Source organism: Lampetra fluviatilis, chromosome 27 (genome assembly GCF_964198595.1).
Source record: "Lampetra fluviatilis chromosome 27, kcLamFluv1.1, whole genome shotgun sequence".
In the NCBI taxonomy this organism is placed as follows: Eukaryota; Metazoa; Chordata; class Hyperoartia; order Petromyzontiformes; family Petromyzontidae; genus Lampetra; species Lampetra fluviatilis.
The window spans coordinates 13449025-13470429 of record NC_136301.1 but is presented as its reverse complement, the minus strand read 5'-3'; the positions used below and the strand labels follow the sequence as shown (position 1 = coordinate 13470429).

The window sequence follows — 21405 nt, the reverse complement described above, 5'->3', positions numbered from 1 at the left end:
CATCTCGTCTATGTTGTCGCAGCAAGTTTCGGACTCACAGACTGATTGGGACTTACAAATTCAAGGGGTTCTAGCGGCATACAGATTGGCTCCCCATGCTGCGACGGGATTTTCACCCTTCTTTCTTATGTATGGCCGCGAACCCGACCCACCTGTTCCGGCACAGCTGCAGATCCCCGCGCCGCTGGGTAAAACTAAATTGGACGAACACGTTAAATTTAACCTTGACAAACTGACTGAGGCGCGGGATGCTGCGAGGCTAAATTCTGACAGGCGTCAAAAGGCGAACGAGCGCCTCAGGCTGGCTCGCGCGCACGTGCTGCAGTGGAAGCCGGGGGACAGGGCATGGCTGCACTGTCCCCAGGTACCACTCGCGACCTCCTCTAAACTCGTACGCCCGTGGCGGGGCCCCGTCGAGGTTGTCGAGGTTTTGAGGCCTCAGTGCGTTCGAATCAAATGGGGGAGGCGCCGGTGGTTTGTACACCCCTTTAGGCTAAAACCGTTTGTTGCGGTGCGAGGGCCCACTCCACACACGCGGGGCCAAGCATGTGGGGGGTCAACCGACTCGGAGGGTCCGTCGCTGCTCTCGCCTGATGTGTTGCCGGCTGTCCCACCCACAGGTGCACCGGGAATGACGGGCTCATGCCCTACAACCCACATGGGTGATGCCGACGGTCGCGCCACTTCAATCGCGACCTCATCTCGAAAGGGACAGCCGCCACCGGATGGTCCGCCGTCCGGGGTTGCCCCGTGTGACGGGCCTGCGGCAAGGACGCGCGCTAAAATGCGCAGACTCTTATAATATACGAAAGGAAGAAAAATTTTTTTTATTTCACGTGTCATGGTTACTGTATGCTGCGTCGGTGGTGCGCTCCTGGCACATTGTGTGTGTTGTGTTGTGTGTGTGGGCGGGGTGTGTGTGTTGTGGGTGCGTTGTGTGTCGTGGGTGTGCTGTGTGTGCTGGGGGAGTTCCTGGCTAGTTGTATATACGTGCTTTTACGGATTTCGTATTTATACGGGGGGGGGGGGGGGGGTGCGTCGGACATTCCCTTCGGGGGTGTGGTTGTTGTTCTTGTTGTTGTTGTTCAATTTGCATTTTGTTGAAAAAAAATTAGGCACACACGGGGTCGAGGGGTAAATGTTCCTTTATTGGAATTGTTGCAGCCGGGACGGCTGCGAGCTGTAATGGGGGGAGTGATGTAGGGTTGTTACGGGAGGGCTGTAGGTGCATAGGATCCAACGGGGAATAAACACAGTGGGCGGAGCTCCGGGAGTACACGGGGGGGGTGCCCGCAGCGACGTCCGCATCAGGCAGCCTGGGGGGTTGTGATCCTGATGGGGGGGTATAAAGGGGGAGGACAGAGAGAGCTCGTGGCTCAGTCTGGGAACGAAGGAGGAAGAAGGAAGATCTTCTAGTTAGAAGCCCTGGACTCCCCTCAACGCCGCCCTTGTAAGGGCTGCGGAGGATCGAGCCAGAGGCGTGGTTCCGTGAACCAGGGTCAGTACCCTGGGACTCCGGAGACCGTAGCCCGACTCACCAGTGTCGGGCCAGTTAGCCTCCCCTAGCCCGTTAGTGGAGGACTTGGGGGTAGGTCAGGATTAGCTAGAGTGTATCCCCAGTTATCCGGGTGAGGGGGCCGCTACCCCCTCTAGTGCTGTCCTGTACCGACAACTTGTAATAAAGATACGTGTGCCTCAACCTGGGTGTCCAGCGTATTTACCGGTACTTCACATAGTTGATTTGTGGGCTTAATTGAGGAGTGTGTATGTTCTCCACCTGCTGTACATGGACGACTCGTAGACTGAACTCTTAGTAAGGGCTTGCGCCAGTTTATTAACACAGAGGTAACAAAACACACCAGAGGTAGGTGTCCCTACACTCAGTCCTTGACGCGGACGTCAGGCTCTATCTATTCCTAGCCTGGGCTATCTCTTCGCCTCTCACTCGAGTTGGGATGGGGGCTTATCCAACACCACCCGACCGAGGAGAGCAGCACCCCACGTAATCTTAACCGGCTCTTGCAGACTTTTCTGAGCCCTACCCCTGGCTGTATCTTCGGCTCTCCTGCTCGTAGAACCCGGACGGGGGATCAGCCAACACCGTCCGGTCACGAGCAGGAGAGACCTTCTTAAGACGCTCACCATCCCGGGCTCCCACAACGACCCCGCTTTCGCCACGGGGTCCCCCTTAAGTATTTCCCGTGACATGACGTCATTGCGCCTCACAGCGCTTATGATGTCATGTCGTCATACTACTCTACACATGTGTAGTGAGTGACATTGGGGATGTCACTGTATGGTGCCGGACAGCATCGTGTGTGTTGCAGAGTGATGCCGGCTCTAGCAGAGCACGGCGTGCGATGCACTGTGTTGCCTCTGAAGAAGAACTTCTGCAACTCAGTTGGACTCACTACACATGGATTTCCTCCCATAAAATAAAAAACCCCTTCCAATTGAACATGTATTGCTCATCTATCCCAATGCTGGAAATTACTTGCAAAATTACTGAATTCGGATGACAGATGCAATCATCATCCCCTCCTGCTGCCAAAAAAATGGCATGACCCTCGTTAAAAATATTCTTGAGACTTAGGATTTTCTGGGTCAGGAAGTGTAACAATAATAAAAATGTCCTTGTCCCTAACTCTTGTTTCTGTCCTCCTGACAGGTGGAGGTGAATGTGAGTGTGCGCCACATGTACCTGTACAGCCGCGAGGTGCGTGGGGTGGTGGCACGTCTCCGCGCCGAGTGTGGGTCACTGTCCGTGCACGCAGTTGCCTTGGCCCACACTCAAGGTGATCTGAACAAGGCCTTGGGACACGTTCGTTATGAGAAACAGGAAAATGTGCAAGCTTCTAGCATGCGATCGCGACGACCTACACGTGAGGTGGTAAGTCTTGAATAATAATAATTTAGTTGACAGTAATACCCCGGTTTATGTCGGGGATGCTTTCCTTAAATGTGCGACAACGAATACCGAAACGACGTAAATCAACGCAATTTTGCCACGAGGACTAAACAATGCTGAAGCCGTGTTAATGCGTGCATCTTCATCCTAGACGTATCCGCAACATTACATTCAATTACTAAAAATACTACACTCAATACTAGTTTCGGCAGTAAACGTTAAAACATTATTAGCAGTACATTATGAAAATAAAATCACTAAAATATCATGCGTAATTACTATATTGTACTCCACAGTACAGAACATTTCTTTATGCGCGATGCAAAGTAGTTTGTGTACAGGGTTAGGTGGAGGTGAAGGTTGAGAGGCGACGGTTACGAGAAAGGGCAGACGATGCTGTCAGCGACATGAGTGTGGGTTGAGGCAACGCTAGTCGGGTAGCGGTGGTGTTGATAATGAAGTGACAACGTATTTTCTAAACGATATAAAAGGGGGAGGTGTAAAATCGCAAGGCTTACAGCGCAAGGCTATCACGAAGGCGCAGTACAGCACATACAGTAGTCTGCAGTAGCTACATGTTGTGATGTTGCTTTGTGGAATGCCAATTGAGGAATTTGTCGGTCATTTGTGAATTTGGAAAATTTGAACCGTGACAGCAACACACATTGGCCTACTCTTATCAAAATAGCTTCTTTGCCCATCCTAGGACGGAAGCTGTAATATTTACGAAAAAAATTAGCAGAGTATAATTGTATCTTGTGTTAATTGAATGGCAGTGAATCTTGCACGAAATTATGTCATGAAACACTTCACTGCATTTCACTGTAGCACTGTATATAACTGACCTTCAATTTGTTCTAATTCACTGCTCTGATACTTTCTTATTTTCTGCTTTCGGCCGCTGGGGTGCAAATAAATTGGATTGCAATACAATATCTGGAAAATCACCGAGAAATGTCTATTTAACCAAAATGTAGAAGCATAAATTAGACTTATCTTAGGAATAAATATAGACCCCAAATCCAATTTGTTGCCGCGTAAAATTATTTATTAGATTCATTTTAAATAAAGAAACGTGAAACTTAAAGCGAATTTGCAACAAATAATAATTCTGCTCTACCTTAATGACGGGGGTGCGGCATGTGGAGTGACGTCACGCGCGGGACACAAACTCCCTAATTAATAATCATGAGCAGATGACGTCACTGATGTGGACCACGCCACCCACCCCCTCATTAATAATCAAGAGTGGATGATGTCATTCCACATGGAGTTCCCCCCCCTGATCAATAATCATGAGCGGATTCCGTCACTCCACATGGAGCTCCCCCCCTTCATCAATAATCATGGCATGATGACGTCACTCATGTGGACCCTGGCCCCACCCCCTCATTAATAATCATGAGCGGGTCTTTATTTTCGATTGAATATTTCAGATTAACTGCAATACACCCGTCCTTGGACGGGCTATAGGCTACTTTTATAATAATTTAGAAGCAAAAATTAGACTTACCTTTTGTTTCAAGTGCTGAAGAAAGAAATAAAGACACCAAATACACTTTGTTGCTGCGGTGAAATATTGATTTGATTACATTTCAATAAAGAAACGTCAAATTTAAAAGTTAATTTGCGTAAAACAAATTATTTCCAATCAACCTGCGGGAATGTGAAAATCCACCCGCTCATGATTATGAATGAGGGGGGGGTGTCTCTTTTGCAGTGACGTCACGTACGGATTTAGCACTGCTGCGTATATTTATTTTTTACTTTTTATAAAGAAACGTCATATTTGAAGCAACTTTGCGAAAAAACTATCTTTCCACTCGGCCTTCCGCGTGAGTGTAAAAATCCACCCGCTCATGATTATTTTATTATTAATGACGGGGAAGGGGGTATGTGGAGTGACGTCACGTGCATTACACACATTTCTGGGCTATTATAGTAGTAATGCCATCAGCGGGAATTGTAACGTCCACTGTGAAGCGTCACTTTCATGTAAATTGCATCATCAGAATCGCTGATTTAGATCTCTGTGTCGCGAGAAGAAAGCTCAAAGTGGTCCATGGGCGACCGGGATTTTGCTTCGGTGGCCATTGGACTTTGGAACTCTCTGTCAAAGTTGGTCAGGGAGTCTAGTTCAGTTTGGGCCTTCAGGTCCCCCCTAAAAATATTTATCTTTTAAGAAAGCATCTCGAATTTTAACTTAGCCACTTCTTACCCCCCCCTTCATTGCAAGGCACCTTGATGTTTTATGCATGGGGTCAGTAAAAGAGAAGAAGCAGAAAGAGAAGTGTTGTGAGCTGCGGTCCTGAGTGAATGTGTGTACAGGTGAGCGTGTAGCTCGGTGAGTGAGCGTGTGGGTGATTTGCCACAGTGTAATGGTTAGCACACTGGATTTGCGATGATCCTAAGGTCACCAGTTTGTTTCTATGGCAGTTGAAACAACGGTGCAAGTCTCTCGAATTCCCCCCCCCTCCACTTGTGTAAGAACTCATCATTCATTCGTCGAAAATGTAAAAAAACAATTCAGGACCTGACTGTGACTCAATGTGGATCTCCTGGAGTAAGTCTATTTTATTATTATGAAGAATTAAAGGGGCTGTTTGATGACACGACTAGAGAGCTGGCTTGCACTGCAGGGAACTTAATATTCAACTTGGATTCCGCAACCCTCATTGGCCTTTTTAAGTTAAATTTGTGCATGTAAGACTCGCACAAACAACCATACCCAGAAACCCATAGACTCCAACAGAGACTCATACATTACTACAGACACTCAGACTCACACAGCGACCCCATACTCACAGAGACCCATAGCCTCACACAGAGATCCATACACTCAAAGGCCCAAAAACTCACAGAAATCCATAGATTCGCACAGATGTCAATAGAATTTTAATTGGAATATTTATTTATACTGGATGAATCTGATGAGCTATAACGATGTTTTCACAGACGTCCAATCGGGTGGGTCAGAAAATAACAACAAAAATACAATACAAAAACATCACAGGAAAAGTAAACAAATTGTTTCGAAATATACAAATTAAACTGAACTCTTTTTATCTTACCATTGACTCATACAAACATGTTGGACTCGCACAGAGACCTTAACCACTAAACCTCGAACAATTAAAACCCTCTAAACCCCTAACTATCTAAATCCATAACCATCTAAACCGCTAACCCTCTCAACCCATTTACCCTTACAACCCTAATCTTTAAACCCCTCGCCCTCTAAAAGCTTAAACTCTAAACCACCAAAACACTAACCATCTCAACCCCTAACCCTCTAAATTCCTATACCCCTAACCCTCAACCCCTTTACCCTTAAAACCCTAACCCACCAAAACCCTCACTCTCTAAACCCCTTATTCTTTTAACCCTAACCGTCTAAGCCATTAAAAACCAAAACTTCTAAACCCTCTGAATCCCTAACCCTCTAAACCTTGAAACCCTAACCTTCTAAAACCCTAAATCCTTAACATTCTAAATACCAACCAATCTAAACCACTACCCTCTAAAGAACTAACCCTCTAGACCCCTAACCCTCTGAACTCATAACCTCCTAAATCCTCAACCTCTAAAACCCTAACCCTCAAACCCCTCCCCTTCTAAAACCCTAAATCCTTAACATTCTAAATACCAACCAATCTAAACCACTACCCTCTTAAGAACGAACCCTCTAGACACCTAACCCTTAAAACACCTATGCCCCTAAAATGCTAACCCTCTAAACACATAATCCACTACACCCGGAACCCTCTAAACCCATAAAGGTTTTTTTTGTTAGATTATGTAAATATAAACGTGCCGTTAAACCAACCACCACCTGAAACAGCCAATTAGTAAAATTTGTCACATCAACAAAAAGTGCCATTTAGTGTTGGAGATTAAACCAAAAAAAAACTTTATTATGGACAATATTAGTTGTGAAAGTCTACGTGTTAAACCCTCAACTCTCAAACCACTAAACCCCTAACACTGTAAATCACTAACCCTTGAAACCCCGATACCTCTAAACCCCTAAACACATACCCTTATAACCTCAACTACTAACCATCTAAACCATTCAACATCCAACAATCGAAACACAAAAACCTCTAAACACGTAACTCTTTAAACCCCTAACCCTCTAAAACCCATAAACCTCTAAACACGTAACTCTCTAAACCCTCTAAACTCAAAACGTTCTAAACTCTAACCCTCTAAACACCAAATCCTCTGAAGGACTTTCCCCTTAAGACCCCAACCGTCTAAACACCTCACCCTATAAAACCGCAACCCATAAACCTCCAACACTCTTAACTGCCTAAACCCTTAACCTTATAAACCCCAAACCGTCTAAACCCCTCAACCTGTAAAACCGTAACCCACTAAACCCCTCACCTTATAAACCCCTAATCCCCTAAATATCAAAACCTCTAAACCCATAACCTTCTAAAACTCTTCTGTGAACAGGTGTCTTTTATACAGGTAACAAGCCGAGATTAGGAGCACTCCCTTTAAGAGTGTGCTCCTAATCTCAGCTCGTTACCTGTATAAATGACACCTGGGAGCCAGAAATCTTTCTGATTGAGAGGGGGTCAAATACTTATTTCCCTCATTAAAATGCAAATCAAGTTATAACATTTTTGACGTGCGTTTTTCTGGATTTTGTTGTTATTCTGTCTTTCACTGTTCAAATAAACCTACCATTAAAATTATAGACTGATCATTTCTTTGTCAGTGGGCAAACGTACAAAATCAGCAGGGGATCAAATACTTTTTTCCCTCACTGTATATAAATTGCATTGGCATATGTGGTCATTGACATGGTAAAACTAGTCAAGATGGTGTGGTGGTGTTGCAGTGTCAAGAAAAGTGCTTCATGGTGTCTTAAACTCTCTTCTCATTTGACAGCAATTGGAGAGTACAGCCATGTCTTTAGCTGCATGCAGTGAGGCATGGGGCATCTGCGAGAATGCCGGCAATTCACGGAGCAAGACCAGAGGTCGAGCCATGCTGCCCACGTCTAGAGAGGTATTTGTGTGCTTGAATAATAATAGTGAAAATTATTGTACAGGCAGACCTCGCTTAGCGCTAAAAATGTGTATGATGGAGAAGTGGCCACTAATCAAATCGGCGCATAAAGGAGTTCATTAGACAATTGTATATATGGGGATGCATTCCCAACAGCTTTAATTCTTACATGTGTAATGCGAGCGTAGGCTGGGGCTTCGCCGCCCCAGCCCCTAAGCCATCCAGGCGACACGAGCCATCGGGTAAAGGGTTCAAGGGTGGAGCCCGCGGGCGCTTGGGGGTGGTATTATCTGGAAAGTTCTTAAGGGGTGTGGTGAAGGGCAGAGTCTGGGTGACGCGGGAAGGGGATATAATGGAGAGCCGGAAGGGGCTCGAGGTCAGTTGGTGAGAGCTGGAAGCTGGACCACGTCGCGGGTCTCCGTGAGCCATCGGCCACGTGGCGACGCGGAGACGGCTCCCAGCGCGCCGTCTGCCAGCGGTGCGCGGGAGCGGGGAAGCGGGACGCCAGCTCACGCGACGCGCCGAGAGCGAGAGAATGGCGTGAGAGCGGGACGCCAGCTCACGCGACGCGCCGCGGAACGTCCGAGAGAGCGGAACGCGAGCTGTCCATATAACGAAGAAATAAACAGACGGAGACACAGTCGCTTCTTCTTGGTTCTTTCGGTAAAGTCACGTAGAAGGGAAATAATAAAATAATAAAAATAAAACATAATAAAATACAATTTTCACGACGTTTCGGCCACAACGCAAGCAGCCGTCCTCAGGTGAAGAACAGGTCTGTCGGAAAGACAGCGTCTGAATGAACACAGTCGCTTGTCGTCGACCTGTATTATTGCACATGTATGAGCAATATATGAGGGCTTCATTGAGGTATTGGTAACAGCACTAATAATACAGATGCTAAAACTTCTTTTGGATAAGTAATATTTTAAAATACTTTTTTTTAAACACGCTTTAATGAAATGTACCGTATGAGTAATGGCAGAACTCCACAACTCCAGGAAGTGGCCCCGAGGCTTGCCATAATGTAAGGGACCGTGGTCAATTACAGCCTACGTAAGTTGAGCGTTGACAATTAGACCCAAGCCGAAACATAACATGTAAAAAAAGATTGTTTCAAAATATATATATATTTTTTTTGATAGAATATAGTATTGTCATTGATACGGCTATTTTAATACACACAATGGACTGGAAGGACAAGATTAAAGGGCTCGTATAATGCACATGCATAATGTACGTTGACTCATTAATCGCCCCCCCCTCCACTTTGCGCAAGAGCGTGAAGTGTGGTCACCACATCTACGCCTCTATATAAGGAACAAAACAGGTGGACTTCTCCACAGATCTGTCTGTCGCCTGATGAAGCTAGTTGTAATACTGGCAAAACATCGTACTCAGATTGTAAATGTTGTGGCTTGGCTCTCCAACACACCAGTGTGCTGTACTAGTGTAGTGGTGATACGCGCTGGGTGTATATGTCGTGTGCCAGCGCGTATGTACGGGTGTGTGTGTGGTGACGCGCGCTGACGGGGAGGAGCAGGCGTCAGTGCGCGGGTGGGGGTAGTGCTGCTGATTGGCTGTGTGCCGGTGACGCGCCCAGAGGGAGTGATCGGGTAGCAGCGCGGTGTGATTGGTCGGGGAGTGGAAACACGCGCTGAGCGGAACCGGATCGTAGGGATAGCGCGTGGGGATTGGGTAACTGAGGAGCGGTGCCGACGTTGAGGTCCGCATCCGCTCCGTCTCCCGGGAAGAAGAGGTATATAAGGTGATGCACAGAGGAGCAGGGGGCAGAAGTGGAACCATCTAAGAATGAAGACGAAGGTGCAGAGATAGAGCCCGGAGAGGAGAGTAATGGAGAGTAGAGGAGAGTAATGGAGAGTAGAGGAGAGTAAGGTATAAGTGTGTAGCCAGAGAGAGAGAACGGTCTACACGAGCTGAGTAATGTATAGTGTGTAGCCAGAGAGAGAGAACGGTCTACACGAGCTGAGTAATGTATAGTGTGTAGCCAGAGAGAGAGAACGGTCTACACGAGCTGAGTGATGTATAGTGTGTAGCCAGAGAGAGAGAAAGGTCTACACGAGCCGAGTATGCATACGGTGTAGCCAGAGAGAGAGGAAAGTCTACACGAGCCGAGTATGCATACGGTGTAGCCAGAGAGAGAGAGGCAAAGTCTACACGAGGCGAGTGGAGAGTGTAGCAGAGGCGCAGAGTCTACACGAGGCGAGAGAAGAGTGTAGCCGAGGCGCGGAGTCTACACGAGGCACAGAGAGCCAGCAGCACAGAATCTAAGAGAGTCAAGAGAAGCGTAGGGTGAAGAAGAAGAGGTCACGAGTTGTACCGTTGTATGGTGACCGCATTGTGAAGAAGAGAGGCCACGCGTTGTATCGTTACAAGTCAAGATTTAATAAAAGAAGTGTGTTCCCGTCAAGGAGTTTCCTGCCGTCATTTTCCAATACTTCATCTGGCGTCAGAAGTGAAACGGGCTTCCAAGCATGGAGACAAGGAAGACCCGTAGGACCCACGGGATTGACCGCGAGGAAAACCTGGACGACTCGGGGCCGCTGGTGGCGGGGGGTGAGGAGGAGGACTTGCCCACGCTACAGGATCCGTCGACGGCGCCGGCCGAGCGACCGGGGACCGACGCCGGGCTTCGTGAGGCGCACTCCCGACTGGCGGAGCTGCTGCTCGCCGCCGCGTCCATCTTGGCGGAGATCAGCTCGTCGGGAGGAGCGGGGACGGTGGGTGACATTTTACAAGGTCGCCCCGCAGATTCCCGCCAAAGCGAATGGGGGATTCCCGCCATTGCGCCTGGGCCTACTTTTGGCGGGAACGGCGAGCGCCACGTGGTGGTGGGTTCCCAAGCGCGCGCATCGACGTCATCAGCGCGCGAGGGGGTCCGCCATTTTACGTCTGCTGCTGGAGCCGCCATCTTACACACCGACGGAGAGGCGGAGAGGAACCACGAGGCGGATGACTTCATTTTTCAGCAGCGCCTGCCCACGTTGTCAGCCTTCAAGGCGGAAGGCGGAGACTGGGGCCAATTTCAGCGAAGGTTTTTGGTGCATCAAGAGATGTCAGCGTGGTCCGATGCTACGGCGCTGCGGGCATTGCCCGCCATGCTGGACGACGATGCGCTCGCGGCCTTCAGGGCTGCACGGAAGTCGGACCGCTCCACGCTGAAGGATGCGCTGGGTTTGTTGGCCAGGGTCTACGGACCTCCCTCTATGTGCCGCCATCAGTTCTACGCAAGACGGAAAGCGGCCACGGAGACCGCGCTGGCCTATCGCACGGCGTTGCTGGCTCTTGCTGATGCTGCGTTCCCTCGGATGGACGAGGAGGGCCAAGACGCGATGGTTTTGGAGCAGCTGCTCAAGTTGGCGCAGGACCTGGGGGTCCCTATCAACAGCTGACGAGATTGATATTTCTTCTTTGAGAGTCGCCACGAGTATTCAAGCGCACGAGGCCCTACAACGGAAGCAAGGCGTTGGTTGCAACGCTGCTGTCGTCGCAGCCCCGGGTTTGGTGGTCGCCGAACCCCAAGTCGTCAGCCCACGAGAGGAGGCGTTCGCCACGGGACGACCAGGGGACTGGAGGCCGGGGGCCCGGTCGCCTCTGCGATCGGGCCGAAAGTCGGAGCAACCAAGATCTACTCCGACCCTCGTCACGTGCTATAACTGCGGCCTCCGGGGCCACGTGGCGTCCGGGTGCCGCGCTCCGCGGCAGCGCGCCATGGGAGCTCGGCTGGACGACGACCGAGAGCCCAAGTCATCTCTACAATCCCCGGCAAGTCGCGGCACCTCACACGCTCGGCCTGTTTATTCGGCACACATGGGACGCCGCGTTGCGGCGGAGGAGGGCCGGTTAAGGTTCGGGGATTCGGTTCGGCGAGGGGGGTTCGGCCGGGACCAGGGAGACATTGAATGGGCGGAATTGGGGCATAGAATTGTGGCTGCTTCGGCGGGTTCGTCCGTTGTTTCGGGATCTATTGATGGGGTTGAGATTAGGGTGTTAGTGGACACGGGGGCATCGGCAACTATTATATCGGACCTCATTTATAATATTCTTCCAGTCCAATGTCGTCCGCTGCTTCCAGTGGATGTGCCATTTTACGCCGCTAATGGGGGATCGTTGGGCATTATCGGTCAGGTTAGGGCGTCCATTTGCATTGGAGATATCAAATTGTCGGGACCCGTTTTCGTTTCGTCTTCTTTGGCAGTTCCGTGTCTTTTGGGCACTGATTTTTTGGCTAAAATGCCTATTAAAATTCTTATCGATCAACGATGCATTGAACTGCCATCGGGTCGCCGGATTTCATTTTTGACGGGCCCTACTGACATTCGGACGGCGTGCGCTACGATACAAGCGGTGGCGACGCAGACAGTGCAAGTGCCCCCGGGTTCACAGATGTTGATTCCCCTCCGGTTGCGGAAACCATGGGTGAGGGAGGCTTCGGGACAAAGTATGCTTTTGGGTCCTTCTAACAAGGCTGTCGGGGGTCTTGATTTATCGGTGGCTCACACTTTGGTGCGGGCTGACAGGGATCCGTTTGTGATGGTTTTGAACGCGGGGTCGCGACCAGCTGTCATTCCGCAGGGCACCGTGCTGGCTCACGCGGCGCAGGTCCCTGTGGATGATGGGTTGGTTGCGCAGGTGGGCTCGAGCCCCGCGCGGAACGTTGAGCCAAGGGAAGACCTTGAGTGGGTCCATTCGCTATGTGCCGCCTCGGACGATTTGTCGGCGGCGCAGTTGGGTGCGCTGCGCGAGTTGCTCATTGAATTCTCTGATGTATTCAGTAAACATAAGTATGACATTGGGTGCACGGATTTGTTGCACCATCACATTGAAACGGGCGATGCGGCGCCGGTCAGGCTAAATCCCTTCCGACTGAGTCCCGTGGAGAAGGAACATGTTCAGTCGGCTGTTAACGATATGCTAGAAGCCGATATTATTTCGCCCTCCTCTAGCCCGTGGGGAGCGCCTATTGTGCTGGTTAAGAAGCAGGACGGGTCCCTGCGATTCTGCGTTGATTTCCGTCGCCTGAATAAGATCTCTGTGGCTGACGCGTATCCTCTCCCCAGGATGGATGAGTCCCTCGATGCATTGTCTGGTGCGCGATATTTTTCGACTCTTGATTTGTTATCGGGGTTTTGGCAGTTGCCGCTCGACGAAGAGTCGAAACCTAAGACAGCATTTCGGACTCCAGGGGGGCTGTTCCAGTTTAACCGGTTACCCATGGGACTTCACTCCTCTCCAGCGACGTTTCAGCGACTTATGGAGCTGGTTTTGTCGGGCTTGCAGTGGGATACATGCTTGATTTATATGGACGATGTCATTGTTTTCAGTAAAACGTTTGAAGAACACCTCCGGCGATTGAGAGGGGTGTTCTTGCGAATGCGATCGGCTAAGTTGAAATTTAAACCGGCCAAATGTCACCTCCTTCGTAGGTCGGTTAGATACTTGGGTCACATTGTCGATTCTTCGGGGATCTCCACCGATCCCGCGAAGACGGATTGTGTCGGTTCGTGGCCGACACCTACGTCCGTTTCCGACGTGCGTAGTTTCATCGGGTTTGCTTCTTATTATCGGCGGTTCGTTGAGCACTTCGCCACTATTGCAAAACCCTTGCACGCTCTAACGGCGAAGGGAGTGAAGTTCAAATGGGGACCGGAGGAGGAGGTCGCGTTTCGCTCCCTCCGGGACGCCTTGGTGGGTGCCCCACCCTTGTGTTATCCCGATTTTGCCAGTCCCTTTTTGCTGGACACGGATGCTAGCAACACGGGCATTGGGGGGGTGCTATCCCAAGTCGTTGGGGGTGTCGAAAGAGTTGTCGCCTACGGTAGTAGGGTGTTGTCTCCGGCGGAGCAGCGCTACTGTGTCACCCGTCGCGAGCTGCTTGCCATTGTTTTTTTTGTGCAGCAGTTTAGGCCATATCTCTATGGTCGTCACTTTACAGTCCGAACGGACCACGCGGCGCTACAGTATTCATTGAGGGTCGCCCAGCCCTCGGGCCAGTTGTCGCGTTGGTTGGAAGTCCTCCAGGACTATCAGTTTACGACTACGTACCGTAAGGGGTTGCGACACACAAATGCCGATTGCTTGTCGGGGTTGTTGCCTTGTGATGAATGCGCGTGTTTGTCGGGATCGGCGCGCTGTAAACCGACGCTTGCGGGGGAGATGGGGGCACTGGCTGCGACAGCGGGCGCACCGATCGTGGATGATTCCACTGCCTCTCAGGGTCGGGACTCGCTGCTCTCGCTGTCGCTCAGCGAATGGGGCCGCCTCCAGATGGCGGACAGCTCGCTGCTAGCATTGCGCCGCAAGGTTGGGGGTCCCGAGGGGGACCAGGAGCGTACCGGCTCCTATGTACTTGAGCAGGGCGTGTTATTGAGATGGGACAGTTTGTCCCGGCGGAACGCACTCGTGGTGCCTTCCGCTGTGAGGGGGAGGGTTGTCTTGGCGGCACACGAACGCCTCTTGCACTTGGGAGTTAACAAGACGCTTGCCCTGCTTCAGCGTGACTATTACTGGCCGGGAATGGGAAGTGATGTGGTACATATTCTGAAGGGGTGCGTTGAGTGCGCCAGGCGTAAACCACCGGCCGTGGCAGCTAATCCACCGCTGCAATCTATTCAGGTCTCGCGTACCAACGAGCTCGTTGCACTCGATATTTTGGGGCCCTTCCCAGTCACGCCGAGAGGGAATAAATATTTGTTAGTGGGGGTCGAATACTTTACCCGATGGCCTATGGCGTGGCCTCTCGCTAACCAGTCGGCAGCGGCTGTGACGGATGCCTTCGTCCAGGGCTATGTCCTGGACAAGGGGGCTCCCGAACGCCTGCTGACCGACCAAGGTAAAAATTTTTCGAGTAAATTGTTGCAAGAGGTGTGCGATCTGTTGGGTACCAAGAAGGTGCGTACCTCCCCGTACCACCCGCAGACTGACGGGATGGTGGAGAGACTCCACAAAACTTTGACTTCCATGCTGTGCCAGCAGGTGTGCGAGGCACATGTAGATTGGGACCTGCAGGTCCCGGGAGTCCTTGCCGCGTATAGAATGGCCCCCCATGCAGCTACGGGGTTTTCCCCATTCTATTTGATGTACGGTCGGGAAGCTGACCCGCCAATGGAAACGCAACTTGGCCTGTCCGCTCCACGAACTAATTCTAATTTGGCAGAACATATTAAGTTTAATATTCACAAGCTGACAGAGGCGAGGGAGGCCGCACGGCTTAATTCGCGGGCTCGCCAAATTGCTAATGAACGGTTGCGGGCACGGAAGGTGTCCATGCACGAATGGAAACCAGGTGACAGGGCCTGGCTGCATTGCCCTCAGGCACCCTTGGCTACGTCGCCTAAATTGTTGAGACCGTGGAGGGGACCCGTGGAGGTCGTGCGCGTTGCACGGCCCCAGTGCGTTCAGATAAAGTGGGGAAAGCGCCGTTGGTACGTTCACCCCTCCCGACTGAAACCGTTCTCGCCTCCATATGGGCTCCCCTTGTGTCGTGATGGCCGGGCGTGTGACGTGACCGGCGACCCAGAGGGGGAAATGTCTCTGCCTGATCCACACGTATTTTCGCCTGATCTGCTCCCAGGTGTCTCGAAACTGACAGCTGCCGATCACCGGCGGCCGGATCTCCACGGCGGGGCCGGCCCTTTCAGGCCCGTTCCGCGCCATCTGGAGCAGCCGGAACCGCCGGACGGTCGTCAGTGTCCCGCCCCATACGATGGACCAGCCAGACGGACTCGCGCCAGGTCGTGCTACTTTGCATGACCTGCCTCGTGAGGAGTCGGGGCAGTTGGAGCGCCTCGTCACTGCGTGTAGCCGCAGGGACGTGGGGCGCGTTCGTTTTCGAATTTGCTCGTATCGTGTTATTGTTGACTTTTCGTGTTCATTGTCAATCTGTACATAGTTATTCTTGTTGTTGTTGTTGTGTTATGTTACGGGGCACACTCGGGGGGTTACGGGGTTTTTTTTGTTGGTTGTCGTTTTATCGTCGCGGTTGGTTGTTGTTAGCAGCCGGGCCGGCTGCGAGCTATGTGGGAGGGGGTGATGTAGTGGTGATACGCGCTGGGTGTATATGTCGTGTGCCAGCGCGTATGTACGGGTGTGTGTGTGGTGACGCGCGCTGACGGGGAGGAGCAGGCGTCAGTGCGCGGGTGGGGGTAGTGCTGCTGATTGGCTGTGTGCCGGTGACGCGCCCAGAGGGAGTGATCGGGTAGCAGCGCGGTGTGATTGGTCGGGGAGTGGAAACACGCGCTGAGCGGAACCGGATCGTAGGGATAGCGCGTGGGGATTGGGTAACTGAGGAGCGGTGCCGACGTTGAGGTCCGCATCCGCTCCGTCTCCCGGGAAGAAGAGGTATATAAGGTGATGCACAGAGGAGCAGGGGGCAGAAGTGGAACCATCTAAGAATGAAGACGAAGGTGCAGAGATAGAGCCCGGAGAGGAGAGTAATGGAGAGTAGAGGAGAGTAATGGAGAGTAGAGGAGAGTAAGGTATAAGTGTGTAGCCAGAGAGAGAGAACGGTCTACACGAGCTGAGTAATGTATAGTGTGTAGCCAGAGAGAGAGAACGGTCTACACGAGCTGAGTAATGTATAGTGTGTAGCCAGAGAGAGAGAACGGTCTACACGAGCTGAGTGATGTATAGTGTGTAGCCAGAGAGAGAGAAAGGTCTACACGAGCCGAGTATGCATACGGTGTAGCCAGAGAGAGAGGAAGGTCTACACGAGCCGAGTATGCATACGGTGTAGCCAGAGAGAGAGAGGCAAAGTCTACACGAGGCGAGTGGAGAGTGTAGCAGAGGCGCAGAGTCTACACGAGGCGAGAGAAGAGTGTAGCCGAGGCGCGGAGTCTACACGAGGCACAGAGAGCCAGCAGCACAGAATCTAAGAGAGTCAAGAGAAGCGTAGGGTGAAGAAGAAGAGGTCACGAGTTGTACCGTTGTATGGTGACCGCATTGTGAAGAAGAGAGGCCACGCGTTGTATCGTTACAAGTCAAGATTTAATAAAAGAAGTGTGTTCCCGTCAAGGAGTTTCCTGCCGTCATTTTCCAATACTTCACTAGTGACAAATTGGCATGTTCTGTTTACATTACAACCCTTACTAGTTGGCTGTGTCGGGTGGTGGTGGATTTTAACGACACATATATTTACACGATCTAACAAAACAAACCTCTTATGGATGATATTCGTCGTGAAAGCCTACGTGTTAAACGGGATATTCGATGTCCCCTGTGAAGCCGATGGCGTTTATTTTACGGCTCGTACATCTTAGTATTAACCAGGACGGCCTGTCGGAATAGAACCGCAAACCTCTGCAACAAGTGGCAAATGCACTACCGCTGAGCCACGTCAATTATTTTATTCATAAACTTAGGTTTCCACGGCCAGCGTTATGATGCATAGTTGATTTGTGGGCTTAATTGAGGAGTGTGTATGTTCTCCACCTGCTGTACATGGACGACTCGTAGACTGAACTCTTAGTAAGGGCTTGCGCCAGTTTATTAACACAGAGGTAACAAAACACACCAGAGGTAGGTGTCCCTACACTCAGTCCTTGACGCGGACGTCAGGCTCTATCTATTCCTAGCCTGGGCTATCTCTTGGCCTCTCACTCGAGTTGGGATGGGGGCTTATCCAACACCACCCGACCGAGGAGAGCAGCACCCCACGTAATCTTAACCGGCTCTTGCAGACTTCTCTGAGCCCTACCCCTGGCTGTATCTTCGGCTCTCCTACTCGTAGAACCCGGACAGGGGATCAGCCAACACCGTCCGGTCATGAGCAGGAGAGACCTTCTTAAGACGCTCACCATCCCGGGCTCCCACAACGACCCCGCTTTCGCCACGGGGTCCCCCTTAAGTATTTCCCGTGACATGACGTCATTGCGCCTCACAGCGCTCATGATGTCATGTCGTCATACTACTCTACACATGTGTAGTGAGTGACATTGGGGATGTCACTGTATGGTGCCGGACAGCATCGTGTGTGTTGCAGAGTGATGCCGGCTCTAGCAGAGCACGGCGTGCGATGCACTGTGTTGCCTCTGAAGAAGAACTTCTGCAACTCAGTTGGACTCACTACACATGGATTTCCTCCCATAAAATAAAAAACCCCTTCCAATTGAACATGTATTGCTCATCTATCCCAATGCTGGAAATTACTTGCAAAATTACTGAATTCGGATGAGAGATGCAATCATCATCCCCTCCTGCTGCCAAAAAAATGGCATGACCCTCGTTAAAAATATTCTTGAGACTTAGGATTTTCTGGGTCAGGAAGTGTAACAATAATAAAAATTTCCTTGTCCCTAACTCTTGTTTCTGTCCTCCTGACAGGTGGAGGTGAATGTGAGTGTGCGCCACATGTACCTGTACAGCCGCGAGGTGCGTGGGGTGGTGGCACGTCTCCGCGCCGAGTGTGGGTCACTGTCCGTGCACGCAGTTGCCTTGGCCCACACTCAAGGTGATCTGAACAAGGCCTTGGGACACGTTCGTAATGAGAAACAGGCAAATCTGCAAGCTTCTAGCATGCGATCGCGACGACCTACACGTGAGGTGGTAAGTCTTGAATAATAATAATTTAGTTGACAGTAATACCCCGGTTTATGTCGGGGATGCTTTCCTTAAATGTGCGACAACGAATACCGAAACGACGTAAATCAACGCAATTTTGCCACGAGGACTAAACAATGCTGAAGCCGTGTTAATGCGTGCATCTTCATCCTAGACGTATCCGCAACATTACATTCAATTACTAAAAATACTACACTCAATACTAGTTTCGGCAGTAAACGTTAAAACATTATTAGCAGTACATTATGAAAATAAAATCACTAAAATATCATGCGTAACTACTATATTGTACTCCACAGTACAGAACATTTCTTTATGCGCGATGCAAAGTAGTTTGTGTACAGGGTTAGGTGGAGGTGAAGGTTGAGAGGCGACGGTTACGAGAAAGGGCAGACGATGCTGTCAGCGACATGAGTGTGGGTTGAGGCAACGCTAGTCGGGTAGCGGTGGTGTTGATAATGAAGTGACAACGTATTTTCTAAACGATATAAAAGGGGGAGGTGTAAAATCGCAAGGCTTACAGCGCAAGGCTATCACGAAGGCGCAGTACAGCACATACAGTAGTCTACAGTAGCTACATGTTGTGATGTTGCTTTGTGGAATGCCAATTGAGGAATTTGTCGGTCATTTGTGAATTTGGAAAATTTGAACCATGACAGCAACACACATTGGCCTACTCTTATCAAACTAGCTTCTTTGCCCATCCTAGGACGGAAGCTGTAATATTTACGAAAAAAATTAGCAGAGTATAATTGTATCTTTCCACTCGGCCTTCCGCGTGAGTGTAAAAATCCACCCGCTCATGATTATTTTATTATTAATGACGGGGGAGGGGGTATGTGGAGTGACGTCACGTGCATTACACACATTTCTGGGCTATTATAGTAGTAATGCCATCAGCGGGAATTGTAACGTCCACTGTGAAGCGTCACTTTCATGTAAATTGCATCATCAGAATCGCTGATTTAGATCTCTGTGTCGCGAGAAGAAAGCTCAAAGTGGTCCATGGGCGACCGGGATTTTGCTTCGGTGGCCATTGGACTTTGGAACTCTCTGTCAAAGTTGGTCAGGGAGTCTAGTTCAGTTTGGGCCTTCAGGTCCCCCCTAAAAATATTTATCTTTTAAGAAAGCATCTCGAATTTTAACTTAGCCTCTTCTTACCCCCCCCCCCCCCCCCATTGTAAGGCACCTTTATGTTTTATGCATGGGGTCAGTAAAAGAGAAGAAGCAGAAAGAGAAGTGTTGTGAGCTGCGGTCGTGAGTGAATGTGTGTACAGGTGAGCGTGTAGCACGGTGAGTGAGCGTGTGGGTGATTTGCCACAGTGTAATGGTTAGCACACTGGATTTGCGATGATCCTAAGGTCACCAGTTTGTTTCTATGGCAGTTGAAACAACGGTGCAAGTCTCTCGAATTCCCCCCCCTCCACTTGTGTAAGAACTCATCATTCATTCGTCGAAAATGTAAAAAAACAATTCAGGACCTGACTGTGACTCAGTGTGGATCTCCTGGAGTAAGTCTATTTTATTATTATAAAGAGTTAAAGGGGCTGTTTGATGACACGACTAGAGAGCTGGCTTGCATTGCAGGGAACTTAATATTCAACTTGGATTCCGCAACCCTCAATGGCCTTTTTAAGTTAAATTTGTGCATGTAAGACTCGCACAAACAACCATACCCAGAAACCCATAGACTCCAACAGAGACTCATACATTACTACAGACACTCAGACTCACACAGCGACCCCATACTCACAGAGACCGATTGACATGCACAGAGACCCATAGCCTCACACAGAGATCCATACACTCAAAGGCCCAAAAACTCACAGAAATCCATAGATTCGCACAGATGTCAATAGAATTTTAATTGGAATATTTATTTATACTGGATGAATCTGATGAGCTATAACGATGTTTTCACAGACGTCCAATCGGGTGGGTCAGAAAATAACAACAAAAATACAATACAAAAACATCACAGGAAAGGTAAACAAATTGTTTCGAAATATACAAATTAAACTCAACTCTTTTTATCTTACCATAGACTCATACAAACATGTTGGACTCGCACAGAGACCTTAACCACTAAACCTCGAACAATTAAAACCCTCTAAACCCCTAACTATCTAAATCCATAACCATCTAAACCGCTAACCCTCTCAACCCATTTACCCTTACAACCCTAATCTTTAAACCCCTCGCCCTCTAAAAGCTTAAACTCTAAACCACCAAAACACTAACCATCTCAACCCCTAACCCTCTAAATTCCTATACCCCTAACCCTCAACCCCTTTACCCTTAAAACCCTAACCCACCAAAACCCTCACTCTCTAAACCCCTTATTCTTTTAACCCTAACCGTCTAAGCCATTAAAAACCAAAACTTCTAAACCCTCTGAATCCCTAACCCTCTAAACCTTGAAACCCTAACCTTCTAAAACCCTAAATCCTTAACATTCTAAATACCAACCAATCTAAACCACTACCCTCTAAAGAACTAACCCTCTAGACCCCTAACCCTCTGAACTCATAACCTCCTAAATCCTCAAACTCTAAAACCCTAACCCTCAAACCCCTAACGTTCTAAAACCCAAAATCTGTAACCTAATCCCAACACATTTAAACCCCAACCCTCTTAAGAACGAACCCTCTAGACACCTAACCCTTAAAACACCTATGCCCCTAAAATGCTAACCCTCTAAACACATAATCCACTACACCCGGAACCCTCTAAACCCATAAAGGTTTTTTTTGTTAGATTATGTAAATATAAACGTGTCGTTAAACCAACCACCACCTGAAACAGCCAATTAGTAAACTTTGTCACATCAACAAAAAGTGCCATTTAGTGTTGGAGACTAAACCAAAAAAAAACTTTATTATGGACAATATTAGTTG

The 21405-nt window shown here is 49.6% G+C and overlaps 1 long non-coding RNA gene across 1 annotated transcript; it reads left to right on the top strand.

Moving 5' to 3' along the window:
- Positions 1-2845: 2845 nt before the first annotated feature.
- LOC144942425 (uncharacterized) lies at positions 2846-18438 on the top strand. Its single transcript, XR_013639379.1, has 3 exons — positions 2846-2890; positions 7811-7930; positions 18272-18438. It is a non-coding gene; the product is annotated as an uncharacterized LOC144942425 (long non-coding RNA).
- Positions 18439-21405: the final 2967 nt, after the last annotated feature.